Source organism: Embiotoca jacksoni, unplaced genomic scaffold, assembly GCF_022577435.1.
Source record: "Embiotoca jacksoni isolate LCO1_2020_lvr unplaced genomic scaffold, fEmbJac1.0.p SCAF_12, whole genome shotgun sequence".
NCBI lineage: Eukaryota > Metazoa > Chordata > Actinopteri > Embiotocidae > Embiotoca > Embiotoca jacksoni.
The window spans coordinates 15563597-15577607 of record NW_027185252.1 but is presented as its reverse complement, the minus strand read 5'-3'; positions in this window follow the sequence as shown (position 1 = coordinate 15577607).

Below are 14011 nucleotides of genomic sequence, written 5' to 3'. Positions count from 1 at the left end.
CCTCAAGAATAACTTTCCCAGGCACGAGAAAAGGTGGTGTGTTTCCGTTTCTTGTCTTTTTTTTCTTTCTTTTTTTTTAAAGCTCGTGAATTAAACAAATTTTTCGGCAAAAAAAATCGAAATCAAGTCTGAGTGAGTTCATTTACAGAAGAGTCTTCACACAAATATTTCAGCCCTATATCATGTCAGTCCACTAGAGGATACCGTGACAGTGTCACATTTTACCTCGCCGGGGCATGACAAGTATGTGTGACCTGCCTATTCTTATTCCTAGAGGTAGAAAGAGCGATTAAGTTGGTGTAGGTTAGGGCTGGTTGGATGGAACAAACACAGGACTGTCACCCGGTAGCACGACATTTGAGAATAAGCAAAAGTCAACGCAAATTCCTTACAGAACGTATATTAATAATAACAAACATGAAGCAACTTACTTGACATACATAATGTTTAACTTAAAATTGCTTATTTTAATACAAACCATGATCTTTTCCGAACTCTTGCCAAGTAGTTTTATTGACTGAACCTAACCAAATTGCATCCGTGTCACAAAACCCAAACCACGATCGTTTCCTAAACCTAATCTGCTGCTTAAACTCAAGGCACCTTCATTTTCACACCTTGGCGAAGCAAAACCCACTGACACGGTATCATCTCGTGGACTCACAGGTGTATTATAGCTTTGCCATAATACCAGGCTGACAATTTCCACAGAAGAGCTGCAATATCGCAAGAAATATTTTTCTCCTCTTCGAGGAAAAATGGTGTCAAGAAAAAGGTTATATTCCTCCTTATGGAATGGGAAACTTCTGGAAGGGATTGCTGCATATTTATCCAAGTGCTGCGCTGCAGAGTTCTCAAATGGCTCAGGGACGACAGAAAGTGAGACACGGTGAATATTGAAAATGAGAAAAGAGAGAACATTTGCATGAAACATGGCCTACCTGCCCTAAACGCAGACACATAATGGGATGAATGCGTATGTCATGCTGGGATTAGGGTCGGCCATGTCATCTGCTATTACACTAACAGTGTTAAGCTAAGAGCCCCAGTTCCTTCCCGCTGGCTGGAGCTAAAAATGCTAGAGACGATTCCCAGCCGTTCTCCTGTGGTCAATTCGAAAAGCCATCAGAATTTGTCTTCATCTCAGGACGATTCAATACTTCCTCTTACCTTGCAATTCCTGAGATAGGAATTTTATCATCTGACTGTTCTGCATATTTATAGAGCTTCTCAAATACAGGTAACATAAAATTAATAGACAGCACGGGCTGGAAATATGCACTGTGCTGCAAAGGTGATGACGAGGACACCTCTCTCTGTCGCTTTCATCTAAATCCTTCTCTGCTCTCCCCCATAGCCGCCCTTCTTTAACACATTCGTACATAAACTCAATCGCAGCGTGTCCATTTTAAAAAGGAGCCGCACAAACAAACCCCATAAAAATGTAACAAATGGAATCTGCCTTGTCGGCACACACCGCAAGTCTCCAGAGAATCGCTTTGCCTCTAAACAGCACAACTCTGACAGCGTAGAGATCCCGAAAAAACAAAGCAGCTCCATTTCTGCTGGCAGCACTCCAGCAGGGGAAGGTAGGAACTTCACAGAGGATAATGATACAGCGTTGGTTGAGGGCTTATCATAGAGCATTACTCTCGACAGCCAGGCTGACCCTCTCGGCTAGTTAAAAGTTGGACTCAAAAGAATGGGCCTTGTTAAAGTTGATTTAAGCCTGATCTCCAAGGCAAGAATAGAAACAAAACCTTCAGAGATTTTCTTTTTAGACCGGCAAGACAAGAACAGGAAGACGTTTTATGGTGCATTTAACTGGCAGCAAATCTTTCACTGAGATTACAATAAATCAGGCTGTAAGGAGGGAAAAAAAAAAAAAACTTCCAACCATTCAGGAGGTAGAATAGAAAGTATTTCACATTACAGCACATTCAAAGCTCAACCAATTTGAATTCTGTGTTATGTCACTGTTCGTTCTATTGAAATTCCTCCATTAGAACTAAATAGTAACAAATCAGAGATTTTCACTGGCTTTAAAATGGACCAGACGGATTTAACAGTGTCTCCTGGCTGAGGAACAAAATGTCAAGCAACCATCAAACTGGAGCTCTTTAACTTCTTCTGACTCCAAACCCACTGCTTGTACAAAAAGTCCAGATGGAGTTATATGCTAATTTGAATATAATTGGTTTTGCTCCGACCCACAACTCTCCGCTGAGGGAGCGAGCTGGGCTGTAGAAGCAGAATACTGAAACATGAGGATTATCAGACTTTGACCTCACCCCAATGATAGCGAGCATGGGATTTTGAGTTATTCATGCATCTTCATCTTCCACATTCATTGTGTGTAACTGTTCATTCTCAAGAGATCAGAAGTTGTTATTAAGATCTTTTTTTCTGACACAGGAAATGTTGCCAAGCTTTATTAGTTATGTTTCTCATGCCTGAGCCTCCATGCTAGCTGTACGGCGCTAGGAATGGCACCACACTGATCCAAACACAAGTCTCTCAGCAACTATTTCCATGACATTTGATACAGACGTCCGTGTTCCCCAGAGGGAGAATCCTTCAAACATTCGGTGGTCCACGACCTGGTGCTATCATTAGATCCAGATTTTAATATTTCCAGTGGCTTTGGTTTATGAGTAAATTGTCAGGATCCCTGTCTGACCCTGGTGTGTCTCCCTCTATTTTGTCCCCAATCACCTCTCCTCATGTGTGCTGTCATTCCCCTGTCTGTTTGTTATTGTTTTCCCATGTGTTCTGTGTCCTCCTCTCCCCGCCTCCTGTCACCTCCCATGGCCACGCCCCTCACAGGTCTCAGCAGCTGCTACCACTCTCCCCAATCACCAACTGCAGGTGGCTCATTTCCCTGATCACCTCCCCGGACTATATGTACCTCTGCCCCTGCAGTCGTCTTGCGTCGGTCCATACTGCCGGTAAGAGGTTGTCACTACCAGATACAGCTAGATACTGCCAGTCACTGCTAGTCACTGCTCGTCACCCGTCCGCATCCGGTCCCGGTCCCCGTTTCTGCTACTTGTTTCTGCTACTAGTCCGTGCGATCAGTCAGTGCTCCCAATCTCGGCTGATCTCTGAAGCTAAGCAGGGTCGGCCCTGGTTAGTACTTGGATGGGAGACCTTCTGGGAGTACCAGGTGCTGCAGAGCTACCAGTCGGAGCTCATCAGCCGGAGCTACCCGGCAGAGGCTGTCCCACCAGCTGTTCCACCAGCCGTCCGTCCCTCTGCTCCTGATTCAGCTACCAGCCAGGAGAGTCGGAGGACTAAAGGGAAGACTTTACATACCTGGTCTGTATCAAAATAAAGACTGTTTAGGAACTTTGACCCGTGTCTGGGTCCACTCCAATACCACATCATAACATAAATACAATGATGTTAACAACACAAGGTTTTCCCTAAGTATCTGAAGGGCTTGGGTGCTACTAGGTGGGCAGTTATTTGACTAAAAACTATGCATCCTCTCAGAATTGTGGACTATTATAATTAGAATATTTATTTAAAATGCACTGTCTATTGTAAAAAGAATAATAACCAAACATTGGTAAACCAAAACACAGTGCTGTGAAAAAATGCTCGGGTGCTACACCTTGCACCAGTGTCAGCTACTTTGTGTTTAGTGCGCGATTATAAAATATTAGCACGCCAAGGTGCCAAGCAAGCATGATTATTACTATAAGCAAACTATTACATTTTATGCCTCACAGAGTCACTATGGCTGCAGACGGATATTGTGTCTTCCTGCTGAGAGCAACAATACAGCACATACTGTCTATACAAACATTCAAAAATGATGGATCCTTATTGAACTTACTTAACCAGAGTTGCTAAAAGTACCACTGTGTCTTACACTGCATAAACAATAACTGTAATGATAACATGATTCATGTTTTTGATGACTTTTGAACATTTGTGTTTACATTATTTTTCATTATGTTGACTTGTTTGCCAGCTTGTCAAGTGTGTGCGTTCCTCAACAGTCATCATGATATCATTGTAATACATGTATCAACACATCAGCCTGGATATGAGCTGAACTACTGTGCAGTCTGTGCTAAACATTTTCACATTAACTGCTTGAATGAATCCCGATTGTGCAGCTGAAACCACTCCTGGAAGTGTTTAACACTTTTTGCAGCCATAAAGTGCACCACTCAGAACAATGTGCATCATCATGAGCATCACTTTTGACTCTCTGAGTTTTACACACACACACACACACACACACGACCATTTGCGCTGAGATGGTTTGTGTCCAGTTTGCAATTGCTGCATTTGTCTCCAATAGCCTCTGAGAGGTAATGAAACAATCAGGATCTCAGCGTGTCATCGAGTATGTTTATAGTTGATCATAATGAATATAGCAGAAGGGCTGTGAAAACACAGTGGGCCTCATTCACTAATATGTTCGTAGAAATGTTCTTACTTTGCAATGACCAATATATGAGCTTAAAGGTGAAGGAAGTGAAATTACACTAAAAGAAAATAGCCCAAGGTCTTAAGGTTAAAAAAAAAATTGGTTTGAAATTAAAGTTGATGCAAAGGAACGCATCACAGACCAAAAATAAAGAAGGAAACAGGTGGAGGATGAGGACCACCTGATCTGACGGCCAGAACGAGACACTGGCAACAATTATTAACATATTAACATCAAACATGAGCGGAATATGTCCCAGAAATGAGGGTGAAAGTGATGACATCCAGCAAGAGTAGCCACAGGTCATTAATTTCATAATTAATGTGCGTCAAATGTTCGTACGCACAGTTTAAGCGTAGATTTGTGTGTACGCACTGTTAGTGAATGAGGCCCGATGCGAGTGGAAATCTGTGGCTTTTCACTTGGAGGCAAAAGAGAAGTACTTTTAAGTAAAAGACAAATAACAGCTAAACATGCATGCTGAAAGACGACAAAAGTAAATAGAAAGAAAATGAAGTGACAATTGTGGATGTAAGTTGATAAAGATATATGAACTGTATACAGTGAATGTATCTATGTGTGACCACAGACATCTTAATCCCACTGAGCCTGGGCGGAGGAATACATCATCGGCTCTCTCTGTCGGTGTATCCTGCAGCAGCCTCGGGACACGAGGTGCATTCTTGCATGCGAAATCTACAGTGAATCTTAAATAGATATTGACAGGCCCCTTTAGTTGGTAAACCTCTCTCGAAGCTTTGAATCGATTGTAGGTCTTGTGCTGATGCAAATAGCTTTGCGGGCAATGAATGTTTGATAAATGTTGGGCTGGGGCTGAATGCAAGGTGAAGAGTTCAGATGTTTAATTTGCAGCGAGACTCCAGTGATCTCCTGGGCTCTTTTTGATGCGGCTGCCGCTGCCAAAAGCTTCATCTGTCAGCGATCATCGATTGACAACAACATACTAATGTGTTTAATGATACGCCAAAGTAGGTATAAAGAACAGATATAACCACATGATAAAATAGCCATCAGTGATTCATTCTCACTTCCTTTTGATTAAAAAGAAGGCACCTCTTTAGATGTTCTTCCTAACCTTCAAACATGTTGCAAGCTCAGACCTATCTTTATATTTCTATACGTTTAACCTGGCATATGATGTATATTACAATATCTATCCTATGCCTTCATGCTGGCAAGGCTTCAAAGCCGAAGCTATTTGATCAAGGAGATAGCCTTTTTAATATTCAAAAGGAGCTGCTGGCACTTTGATGAATTGAGAGTAGCGCCCCTAAATCCTTTTTCCGTCCAGTTCACTGCATGAAGATAAATGCTGTGTGCACGACACTGTTAGGAGTTAAAGAGGAAAAAGAAACTCTGACCCACCCAGGGGTTTGGTTTTCAGTCCTCTGGCTGAAGCAAAGACTTGGATGGTTAAGTGCCCTGTCAAATAAGGCTGAAAAATGCGGCAGACTTTGATCCAGGAAGCTTTAAAAAATTGTCCCTAAACAAACTTTCCAATCCATCAGTCATAACTTGCTTTGTCCAATCCGTTATTGGTGAGGATGATTCAGTTGCAAAGTGCAATCAGTCAGCCTCAACCTGTTTTAAAAAGTGAGGACATACAAATTACAAGGTTACACTCTCTGTCATTACTCATATCAGTATCCACTGAAGCTCAATTTTCACACTCTTGTACTAAGCTGATGTGAAGGCCAATAATAAATGCTATCATCGATTAACATTTTCCCCTAGTTTTACTTCATTGGTATGATTGATTATATGTGAAGGAGAATAGAGGACAACTTAAGAGCAGTCCCTGATCATCACACCCTTTATTGGTGGGAACCTGCCAATGTGCAACACACGGCGAGCTTTTCCTTCGGATCTCCTGCAGCTCATCTGAGGATGCCATGGAAATCAATTAGAGACACATCAGCGCTGTCTGAACCACCGGAGGGAGCCAGTCGGAGCAAATTAGAACGCTCTCCCCTGTTTCACACTTTCTTTCTCATGCTAAGAGGGAAATTACAAGCCAATCTATCAATTGATCCATGGGTGAAATGTGGTGTTAACACAAGGACATCCCATCATTATCTCTTTATATACTTTTGCCAAATTCAGTGAGGGGAAAGTGCCATATGACAGAGAGAATGAGCTGCACATTGGCAGTTTCCTTCCAGATGAGTTGCTCATGCTGCCCGAGTCAAAGTAATTCTGGACGTCTAGTGGCGCTAAGTAGAGAATCATGTTTTCTGTGGGATGAAAGCCCTGAAAAGATTAGTGTCAGATGAGAAACTCTGGAAAGAGATGAATAAGATGGACACAGAGAAGACAGAGAAGTCACAGAGTGCTCCTGCGTTCACCTCACCGGGGTCAGCGGCACACATTTGCAGACATTTAGGATTTCATATTAATGAGCCGATAGCTACAGTTTAATTTCTACAGCACCACATACACAAACAGTACCAACTCTGCAACAACTGCAATGTCATTCTCTGTTCAACACCAGGTGTGATATTCAGCTCAAGGGATGTACATGTAAGGTTCACCAGCCTGCCTACGTTAACACACCTCTGAATAATTCCACACAGTCATGCCACGGGCAGGGCCTGCACACAAGCAGCATCAGACGTGTGCGTGCGTGCGTGTGTGCGTGTGCGTGTGTGCGTGTGTGTGTGCGTGCGTGTGTGTGTGTGTGTGTGTGTGTGTGTGTGTGTGCGTGTGCGAGCATACATGCAGAATTCAGCCTCATGGTGCCAGCTGCCAACATCTGGATTAATGAATCAACAGCCCTCCATGACCCACACCTAATGTTAAATAAATGAGCATCGCACAAGAGTCAAAATTTCTACCTCCACCAACAAATGCATTAAATCTAAGATAGGCAACAAAGAAGGAAAAAAATATGCCCTTACCTTTAGACATCTTTATAACAAAACGTTGCGTCTTGTTGTGGTTGAGCCTGAAGGGATGAGTGGTTTTGCAGGAGTCCAGGGCCTCTGTCCTCTGTGTTTACATCCAACAGTGCAGGTTACTGAGTCCCCACAGCTCCTCTTTGCACACGTTGTAATCTCCATACATATTTATCCAGTTAGCATTTGTAAAAACTTCTCTTCTTATTCCCAAATGTCCGTGCAAGGTATTTGTGTGTAAGAATTGGCCGTCCGCGTGCGCATGTCGTCCTCCTCATGTCCATTCCCCGGCTGATCTCGGTCCGGGTCCGTGACAACTTCTCCATTAGACCCTTTAACATCACCTGTCCGAGACCTCTTAGTTTTACACTCACTATCGTTTCCAGGTTTTAACTGAGTCTCCTCACGCTCACGTTTATGAAGCGCACGTCCCTTTGTAATAAAACGCAGTTCACTTTTAGTTAACAAAGAATCAGTTTGTTTTATTAACAAATTTATTAATTTTGCATGTAATGAGCTAATTTATAATGTTCACAATTTCAGCCGTCACCATCTTGTTTTTTTTGGAGCGATAAGGGGCCATATTTGGAGCAACTGAGAAGGAGAAAGTGGTAGATATGTAGACCTAATCTGGCTGAGAAGCATATATAAAAGAGACCTTGGTCTCCAGGTCTGAAAAGCGAAGCCACTGTTATAGTGCCTTAAAGTACAATACCACTGAGGACCACTAGGGGCTACCTCCAAAAAAGCCTCGGAATGGACATAACGCCCGTCCATCTACAGCGGAAACCTGACTGTACCCGGTCGGTCAAATCAGACATGCACCCAAGCACACTGAATTTTGAAGCCTAATATTTAATCATTCATGGAATAATTTTAAGAAGGACCACTAGAACACTGGTCAGAAGGACTGAATTTAGCAAATGACACCATAATGACTTGTATGTATTGACTTTGAGAAGTTGAATGAGAGTCCATGGAGTCAAAGGTTTTTTAGAGACAGCCTTCAGCAGCTCTCAGGGATAGTCAAAACAGAGGTGTAGTGGAGAAGAAATTCAGCTCTTCTCCGGTGGGACCGGACCACCTGCAGCACGCTGTCGTGCACACCCTAAATGACAGGCAAACGGACAGGGACAGTAAAAACTTGATAGATTTTTTTTGACAGTCCATCGACCCACTGATGACAGTGGCCCAGTGGGATCTGTACTGGGTTTCCTGATGACCAGTATGCTGGGTTTACAATATTTATCAAATCTATGTCTCCAAGGTCGAGAATGAACCTTCATGCTCAAGCCATGTTATTTTGAATTTTATTGCAAACCTATAGTTTTAGATGATATCACATAATTTTTTTTTAAAAAACAGTAAAATGTGAATAAAATTATAAACATGACTTCAACAGTTTTCCATTTGATGTTCAGGGTAAAACACTGGTGTCTTGGGTTTTTAATATTTCTCTCAGTATAGGCCCGATAAAACTTCAAGGAAGCACTGGAATGTAAAGAACATACTGTATATTGTATATCGAAAAGTGTTTTCCACACTTTGCAAGGATGGAGAAATTATGAAGGCTCAAGAGATCTGCCACGCTCTGATACAGTTTCTGCCTGCATGCCTTTGAAGTAGTGATGTGAAGTGATCAGTTACCATTTAGTGCTGGTCTTGAATAGTTTAAATGGGTTATTATTATGGGTAATTATTGCCCTTGTATTATGAGAGATATAGCCCTGGTGAGAGTGAGGAGGCAGAGAGTTAACAGTTCAGTATTATGAGAATGTGAGGACACAGAGAGAGTCAGCTGATCGAGTGGAAATTGATGACTGAGACTCTGCCAGGACTGTTAACAGTCTCTCGACATCAGAATGAGTAAAGATTTTTGAGACATAAGGTCCTGGTTTCTCCTTGTGTCATTCAGTCTGCTCTAATCTCTGTTTTCTGTTCACCTGCTCCTGTGACCTCAGACCAGTCACTCTCACCTGCCCTGCTTTCCCAACCCCTACATCACCTGATCTTAAATGCCCCTCTGCTCATTACATCTCACTTATCAGTCCCTGCAGTATACACACCCCTGAGAAGCTCCCCCATAGCATGATGCTACCATCACCCTTCCTCACCATAGGCATGCTATGAGCCAGGTGATGAGCCGTGACTCAGTGCTTGGAGTATAGTCTTATTTATCAGACCGGAGAATATTTTTCCTCGTGCTGTCAGAGTCCTTTAAATGGCATTTGGTGAACTCCAATCAGGTCGTCACGCCTTTTACTCAAGAGTGGCTTCCATCTAGCCTCTGTTGAGTGAGTAATTGAGTCAAGCCAATTGAAGCTTCTCTTAACTACCATAAAAACCTGATTAATGAAGTGCTGCTGAGTTGGTCTTTTCATCTCTGCAGAAGACTTCTAAATCTCTGTTAAAGTGACCGTTGTGTTGTTGGTCATCTCCCTGATCAAGGCTCTTCTTGGTTACTCAGTCAACTCTCGAAAGTCCTGATGGTTTAAAACATAAAATGATTTCATACCCGTAGTTTACTCTGATCTATGTCTTGCCACAGTTTTATTGTGGAGGTCTTCAGAGAGTTCTCTGTATTTTATGGTATAGTTTTTGTCCTGACATGCATTGTGAACTGTGGGACCTTTTTAAACGTGGATGTATGCCTTTCCAAGCTATTTCCAATCAAGTCAGTTTGCCACAGGTGGACTCCAATCTAGTTCTCAACACATCTCAAGGATCATTAGAGCAAACACGAGGCAACTGACTACAGTTTGAAGTGTCACAACATGGGTCTGAATACTTCTACACTGTTATTAATTAATCAGTTAAATCTTTTGATTTTATAAGAAATAAATCACTATAATTAACAAAAACATATTTAAATTTTGCTACTATAACTCTAGATGAATGAGAAAACAAGAAATTCATCCATTTAAAATTCAATCTACAACACAACAAAATGTGCAAAGGTGAAATGGTGTTTCTGAATCTATGCTACTAAAGCAGAAAAACTGATGAAATACGTGTCTCCAACATAGCCAATGTATTGTGAATTGAGTTTGTGAACCTTTAAAGTATTGTGTTTGAGCATGCTGGTTGTTGTTTGAAAGGTCAGTGATTCTAATGACATTTCCGAGAGGATTTGTAACGGGGCCAACCGATGCATGGCGAGCACACCGGCACGCTACAAAAACACAGCGGCACACAGAGTGGAACATGTCTACTAATTGATGCCACCCCCCTTTCCATCTGCATTATGTTTCTGTGTGCTTTTGTGTGTGTGTGTGTGTGTTTGGTATACCTCACGCACTTTGTTCTTGTCACACACCTCATTTCCCAAACAGTTGAAGAGAGACACTTATTGACATATCATCAGGCCTGAACAATGTGTTTTACTCCAGTTAATTACTGTCTATGCTTCACTCAGCTGTTGAAACAAATTTGGTGAAATTGCAGTTGCAGCTTCAATCGCTTAATTGCTGCTCTAGTCTAACTAACTGCATGTAAAATGTTGGTGTAAGCCTGCCATTGTCCGACACTTTTGGTCAGCAATTTTACCCCCTATCTGTGTGGTACTGTTGTCAAAATCCCCGTCGCTACATGAAACAACAGGAACCCTGGAGCTGGAGCAACCGACAGGCTGAAAATGGCAAATTTTGACAAAGATTTGGATCACTCGATAAGGTAGGCCTGCGGCGGTCTTTTTGGTATTTTGTGAGGGTTTAACGCCAGGGCTCATCACACTATTTTGCAAGAGCAAACCAAGTGCCACCCATGATGTCTGTGTTCGGTTTAATGAATTACAAACAAGCCAGAATATTGTTTTCCCCTTTAGCAGGTGGATATATGGTTATAGCCAGACTATTCTCTTGGTGCTGGCACAGTGGGGTGGAGAATGGCTAAATGAGACTGTAACGTTCCCAAAAGGTCACAGTGAGAGTATCTTTTACTGAAATTCTTTTGCCTTTTTTCACAAGATTTATGTTTCTTTGCAATTGCATTACTTTGCAATAAATGTTGTTTTGAGTCACCTGTGATACATTCTGTGTTTGCTTTTTGAGTTCCTACTGATTGAAAAGAACATTATTCCGCCACTTTAGGAATATACTGTGCAGATGCTACAGAAAGGAGAAGTGATGTGACATTTCAAATAATGCATTCATTGCTCATTATTCCTTCAACAGAGCAAGCTGCAGCCGTGTACAGTCACTGGGTTTGAGCACAGCTGCAGCTGCTCTGCCCGGCTATGCCGGCTGAAGCTCTGGTTGTGGATGGTTAATCCTTGCACTATAGGTTTCATTTGTTGTTCAATCTCCTGAAGCTATGATGTAGCTACAGTAGCCGTGCTGTGGCTCCTCTTCACTGCTCCTGTAAATATTAGCAGAGAAAGCATTGTTAAACCATGAGGGATTTGAACCAGTGGAGCTTTAGATATGATAGATGTGTTACCAAAACATCACAGGAGGTCAGGAGTACAGCAGCTCAACAGTAACACAACCATGTCAACTCACTGCGCACACACAGCCCCTGCATGTAATCAGTGTTACATCCATTAGAATGTGTCATAGTCATAATAGTATTAACCAAAGCACAGCACAGCAGCAATTATGTCATCCTATCCAGCCTAACAACAGAGCAGAGAACTAGGTTAACTAGCTCTTACCTATCAGGCTGCGATGACACGGACTCGCTGCTGAGCAACTACAACTGAGAGTAGTTATGTTATGGGAACAACTGAAGGCAATACATGCCCAGGAGGCTCCATAAAAAGTAAAAAAAAAAAAAAAAAAAAAGATCCTTTATACAATATAGGATGTAGATAAATTAAAAGATAAAATTACCCTGGTGTGAATTTTTGTATGAGGACCATAAAAACAACAGCATTTCTCCATGTACCTAATAGACTCCTAATGGTTAAAAGGTCATCTTTTCTAAAGAGGGAGGTGATTTATGCACCTGATGCTGCATGTTTTCACAATTACAAAATCATCCCTGTAAAATCCATAAAAACATGAATAAAGATGACCCAAGCCTGATGAGCCAGCAATGATAATCAAACAGCCATCTTCATCAAGTGTTGTCACACAAATGGGAATCCCCCGGTGGTTTTCCAATAAATAACAACTGTTTATGACCCGTGACATTCAATTTCATGACTAGACACTTAAAAATAAAAAAAAAACTCTGGATGGACTTTTGACAAGTCCGTGTTAGGCCGCTGCCTAAGGACACAGGGGCCGTTTTCCCCCATGCATGAATGAACACATCATTATTATCCCATGAGCGGCTGAGCAATGCTCTCATTGTCACCTAACTGCTCTCTCACCTCGTTTGCATTCCAAGAGCAGGATTTTCCTATTAGGGAAAGTTAATAACTTGCTAATACACCGAAATTTCAACCTCAGCAAAAGGCTGCTCAGCACTTTGAACGCACCAACATGCCTCGGATGAAGCCGGCAAGCACTCGTCCAATTTTTTACCCTTTCTATATTCTTCTATAATCTGCAAAGTTTGATTAACTGTAATTAATACTTGATACTTGCTGCCAAGTGAAGGGGACAGAGTAATTTCATCAACTTTAGAGCAGTGCAGGGACGAAATTAACTCTGTATTTCCTTCCTCAGTGAAGCCATTCACTTTTTATAGGTCACTGTTGGTGGGGATATGTGAGGCGATTCAAAATCCTTCCACTCCCCAAGGTGGCCTATAAAGTGCCGCAGTTGAACATCCACAACGTTACACGCCTAACCTATAGGCTTTTTCATATGCTGTATATAAGCGGCCACTCATCTCTGTCCACAATAACTCGGGAGACATTCATAGAAAGGGCCGGTGACCTTGCATGTGGACGGACGTGGTCTAACTGCCTCTGAACGACAGGAGAGGAAAAAACAGAGCGGTGATGACTGACGCACTTCTTGCTCGAGGAACACACACATCTTTACCACCTGCTAAAGCTGTCAGTCACAGGCAGCTCTCCTCCAATAATGGCACTGTGACTGAAAGGCCACACACCGCAGGAGAGCACACATCAGCTTAGATCCAGCGTGTGATGTCTGAATGAGGACCACAGCTCAAACAAAATTACAGTTGGAAGAAGTGCATTTACAAATTAGAAATGCCTGGATGAAGGCATTTCATAGAAGAAATGAGCATGCATTTTAAAAACTAAATACTTCTTAACACTTATTGATTTATTACTTCATTACCTAATAAATATTCTATTTCCCATCCACATTAGAAGTTGCCTTTGGTGTTTGTTGTTCAAAGAGAAACTGAAAGAACAATTATTTTCCCTGTGAAGAATGACCTGAGGATCACCGCTACAGAGAATATGAGAAGGAAATTATTCAAATGATGCTGTGCATTGTTATTAGACTCGTAAATTTCAATTTACACACTCACTTTGACTTCACAAAGGTTTTTTTTTCAGCAGTGAGCTGCTTTATTGGGCGAGATTTATAAGGCAGAAAGACAGAATGGAGGAGGGGGAAGTGCACACAGGTTTGAGGATTCATACTTAAGCTGCTTCTGTCTCCTACTGTTCATTCTGCTGCAACTATGATATGATTGTGTATTGATAGACAACGGAATAAACAAGATTTATAACTGTATATGAATGATTTTTAATTTGCATTTTTGCATTAAAGTAGACTGAAATTGT